Source organism: Mastomys coucha, unplaced genomic scaffold (assembly GCF_008632895.1).
Source record: "Mastomys coucha isolate ucsf_1 unplaced genomic scaffold, UCSF_Mcou_1 pScaffold14, whole genome shotgun sequence".
NCBI lineage: Eukaryota > Metazoa > Chordata > Mammalia > Rodentia > Muridae > Mastomys > Mastomys coucha.
In genome coordinates this window covers 105,378,246-105,383,347 of record NW_022196896.1, presented here as the reverse complement: position 1 = coordinate 105,383,347, position 5,102 = coordinate 105,378,246, and the positions used below count along the sequence as shown (strand labels likewise).

The 5,102-nt window shown below is 42.4% G+C and overlaps 1 non-coding gene across 1 annotated transcript; it reads right to left on the bottom strand.

Moving 5' to 3' along the window:
• Positions 1 to 1,926: 1,926 nt before the first annotated feature.
• Positions 1,927 to 2,033, bottom strand: LOC116089514. Its single transcript, XR_004118320.1, has one exon. It is a non-coding gene; the product is annotated as a U6 spliceosomal RNA (small nuclear RNA).
• Positions 2,034 to 5,102: the final 3,069 nt, after the last annotated feature.

The following is a 5,102-nucleotide window of genomic DNA, read 5'->3' as shown; positions in this document are numbered from 1 at the left end:
GAGTAGGTATGGCCCCCATAGACTCCTGTGTTTGAATGTTTGGCTACAGGGAGTGGCGCCATTAGGAGGTGTGGCCTTGTTGGAAGAAGTGGGCTTTGAGGTTATAAATGCTAAAGCTACGCCCAGTGTGATACACAGTCTCCTCCTGCTGCATGGGAATCAAGATGTAGCACTCTCAGATCCTTCTCTACCACTATGTCCACCTGCAAGCGGCCATGTTTTCCGCCATGATGATCATGGACTAAACCTCTGAAACTGTTAAGTCAGACCCAATTAAATGTTTTCTCTTATAAGAGTTGTTTCGGCCATGGTATCTCTTCACAGCAACAAAGCCCTAACTAAGACAGCTACAAAAGGAAAAAAAAATTAGGTTCTTTTCTTTTACCCTTAGCATTCTGAAACTGCGAAGGGACTATCCTCAGATGAATCTTACTTCCCTCTGTATGCACGCAGTAGATTCCCAGAATCTGACAGTCTGTGCCTTTGCATTCTGGGCAATGTCCCTGGACTACTTCCATTCACGCTGTCTCCAGGGCATTTTCTTTGTTCTCTTTGTGCTTTTATCCCTGATGGGTCTTGCAATTTTCCCCTCATTTCCTGATTTCCATCCCTTTGTCAACGCCTCTATTATGAATGCTTTCTTCTGCTTTGTGTTACAATCCTCTATGGGACCATTTCGGGGGTTTTTGCTTTTAACTATGCAGTTTCCAAGAACTCTTTGTTACTCTCTGAATTTTCAGAACAGCTTCAGCATTCACTGCCCTCTGTCCCCAAATGCAAAAACCCTACTGTCTTTCTGCAGAATCAGAGAGCAGCTTCCCGGCTGTCTTGTCTTTGGTTCTGTTCCCATCTGGCCTTTCAACGGTCCCTGCCTGTGTCTGCTTGTCATTCATAGGAAGCGCTTATCTGCAGTGTCCCGAGACCACTGGCTATCTGCTCAAAACAGCACCGAGGAGCTAACATCACTGCACTTTGTGGGGATATGTGTCCAGGCTCCTTTCTAGGGAACTCCCGGTGTTTCTGGTCTGTGGATCTTGAGTTTTCTAGTCTCTCTCTGGAGCTTATGAAACCCAGGTCTCTGCAGGCTGAGTTAATGAAGCTGTTTAAGAAGGTGGCACCTCACATTTCCAGACATAGAAATGTACAGGATCCCTGTTTTCTGAGTCCTTAGACAGAAAAGAGAGGTCGTAGGGCCAATTATTTCTCACCCACCCCCCTAGCTCATCCCACAGACACCGGCTGATGTTAGGGTTATAAGAGAGCAACCACATTCTTGTGTCCTGGAACAAAGAAGTAGATAGATGCATACATAGCAGCTGGTAAAGAGAGAATTTCAAGCAGAGTACATGTGCAAGTCTTTAGCCAGGCTCTCTGGCCCACAGCTGTAATCTCACCTCTACGCTAGTCTTCAGAGATACCTCCAGCTCAGACAACCTAAGTCCTCTACACTTCTGTCTGTCGATTTCATTGATCTTGTCACCCTCTGGTCTACTAAGTCAGCTAACCAAAAGCTCCTACATTTTTCTGTGGTTACCAAGTATCCTTTTAAAAAATACTGTTTTTTAAAAAATTATTTTAAAATAATTTTTTCAAATTTAATTTTTCATTCAGAACAATAGGCTTCATTATAATATTCCCATCCTTGTATGCCATTGTACTTCTTTCCTTTTTCATACATTGAGAGCAAATTTTTTTATTTTTTTATTTTTTTCATTTTTTTAAAAAAAGATTTATTTATTTTATGTATGTGAGCACACATTTGCTATCTTGCTGACTTCAGACACACCAGAAGAGGGCATCAGATTCCATCACAGATGGTTGTGAGCCACCATGTGGTTGCTGGGATTTGAACTCAGGACTTCTGGAAGAGTAGTCGGTACTCTTAACCACTGAGCCATCTCTCTAGCCCCCATCTTTTTTTTTTTTTTAAATATGGAACGCTTCACAAATTTGCGTATCATCCTTGCGCAGGGGCCATGCTAATCTTCTCTGTATCATTCCAATTTTAGTATATGTGCTGCTGAAGCAAGCACCCATCTTTTTAAATATATATTCTTATGATCTCTTTTAGAAATTTTAGAAAAAACTTTCAAGAGAAGGTCTGTGATGGGAAATGAATATTCTGACTGCTTTGCTCATCTGCTTCTTTACGCACACATGCCTAAGAATGCACTAAAGATGCAAATAGAAAAATGTGAGTTGGAAACTAGGCAAACGACATTATGTGTCAAAGATCCTTTAGAAGAGCAAATTAGGGCTGGCAAGATGGCTCAGCAGGTAAGAGTACTGACTGCTCTTCCGAAGGTCCTGAGTTCGGATCCCAGCAACCACATGGTGGCTCACAACCACCCGTAATGAGATCTGATGCCCTCTTCTGGTGTGTCTGAAGACAGCTACAGTATATTACACTGGAGCGAGCAGGCTGTCCTGTGTTCAATTCCCAGCAGCCACATGATGGCTCATGGCCATCTGTACAGCTATAGTGTACTCATACACATAAAAATAAAGAAATAAATCTTTAAAGATAAATTGAAATCATGTAACTTTTCTCATTATAATTCAATAAAACTAAAAAATATTTAAAAAAAGAAGAGCAAAGTAAGCAACAGTCTTATTTTTCTTTATATTTATTTATTTAGTTTTTATGTGTATGAGTACACTGTAGTTGTACAGATGGCCATGAGCTATCATGTGTGTGGCTGCTGGGAATTCAACTCAGGACCTCTGCCAGCCCCACTCGCTCCAGCCCCACTCGCTCCAGCCCAACTCGCTCCGGCCGGGCTAGCTCCGGAGTAATTCTCTGTAGCTGTGTTCAGACACACCAGAAGAGGGTGTCAGATCTCATTATGGGTAGTTGTGAGCCACCATGTGGTTGCTGGGATCCGAACTCGGGACCTTTGAAGAGCAGTCAGAGCTCTTGCTGAGCCATCTCGCCAGCCTCTTATTTTTCATTTCTAATTTATAACTCTTCTTATATTGGTTCCTAATAAATACAGTCTTTTTTAAAAAAAGATTTATTTATTTATTATTTGTAAGTACACTGTAGCTGTCTTCAGACACACCAGAAGAGGGTGTCAGATCTCATTACAGGTGGTTGTGAGCCACCATGTGGTTGCTGGGATTTGAACTCAGGACCTTCTGAAGAGCAGTTAGTGCTCTTAACCTCTGAGCCATCTCGCCAGCCCATAAATACAGTCTTAAAAGAACTTGGGGAAGAATACTCCGTTCCAGCTTACTGTATTTACATAAAAATAAAGTTGAGATTGTGTACCTTCATAGGATTGCTTTTTATATCCAAAGAATAAAGAAGTACATACTATGTATCTTCTTGTAGCCTGTTTGTTGATTCAACAGTTGCACTTTCGCAGGGAAAGAGTTAGGACTTTCACTTGGATACACAATGTTTTCAGTGTTCTGCATTCTTCTTACTTGTGTTCCCTTTGCAATTCCATTATTTGATTTTTAGATAATTCATTTAAAAATTCAAACCAGGTCTGAACTATAATCTCTCTATTCAAAACAATATTTGCCATCAGCCCGAGATTTTAGATTTTATTGAGTCCAGGCCTGTCTTGCTACAAAGTTGTACAAATATTTGCTGCCATCATATGAATTGAGACCGCATATTTGAGGGCAAACCTGTGCAGAAGTCCAGAGGGATGCACCATTCCCCTCCTCAACACTGATGCTGCCCAGCAGTTTTTACATGGCTTGCTATTACTGCTTTCTTTGATGTGAGGCCCAGTGTTGGCTCACCTGAATCCAGACTTGAAGAGGATGGGGCAGGGAGAGCTAATATGCTGGGTCATTCTTTTGCAATTCCAGTGCTAAGTCATTTGCCTGGACTATTTTATTTAATCCTTTCACAAACCTGCAGAGTTAGCAATTATTTCTATTCCATTTCATAGATAGCAAAGGATTTCTCAAACTCTACCCTTTTCTGACTCCAAAATATATCCTCATACTTTGCCTGGGGATTTCAAGAGGCAGAGTTATCCAAGAAGAATCATTATGGCTCACCTTCAGGTTGTCATAGGGTAGAGCCTGGGCTTTGGAGCCAGGTTCAGTGGTCTTTAAACTCTGTGTATCTCTGGGTATCCCTGGGTATCCCTGGCTATGTTAACACAGTGATGAGTTATGCAACAACTGGGGGCACCGGCCGTTCTCATCACCTGCAGAATGTGTCCGTAAGGAAGACTAAAGTGTATAAAAAGATGATGGATGCTCTGGAATCTGCTATAGAAAATATCTATTATTTTCGCCTTCTTCCTTCTTTCTCTTGGAAGTGACAGAGGTGACTTCAGATTTGAAGTTGCTTTGGCGAGGGGATATGGAAGAAAACAGAGCCTGGTTTGGGAGGCTGGGAGGCCAATCAAGCTCACTTTGTGAGGAAGGGTTGAGGCACGTGGTCTGGCCTCATCCTGAGTCCCCTGTTCATGGCCTTCAAAGGCCAGAGGGTGCTTTCACAGAAGGTCTATCCTAGGCAATGCCATACACAAGTTCTCAGACCCAACCCTTGAGAGTCTTGTTATCTGGTTTCTTGAAGAAGGGACCTGGGAAGACTGAACAAGGCTGGGGTTTGGATGACAACGCTCTCCAAGGATTGCCAAGAATGTGTGCTATGGGAGAGAAACCCTCCAAGGACAGGGATGGAGCTGTACATCTGAGGACTTCCAGAGCCCAGAAAGCATTGCAAGGTACTGGGACAATCTGGTGGCTCTCTTGAGTGGGGTCTTGATGGGAGTTTCATCTTGGTTCAATCAGAATGTACCCCTTGAACCCAAATGTTGCAGGATATTTGACCAAACTGTGAGTCCTGAGATTGGGTTATTTACTGGAAAAAAACAAAAACAAAAACAAAAAACCCCTGCTTTTAGTTGTCGTGTCTCTCAATCTTAGCACATACCTTTCATCCAAGAGCTTTCTGCTTCAATATGATAACAAGATTAAATAAAGTCAACTGTAGATCAAGAGGTGGAACAAGCAACCAGATGTCAGGAAGTGAGCATAGGATTATTAAGAAAAAACATGGAGGGGCTGGTGAGATGGCTCAGTGGGGAAGAGCACCTACTGCTCTTCGGAAGGTCATGAGTTCAAATCCC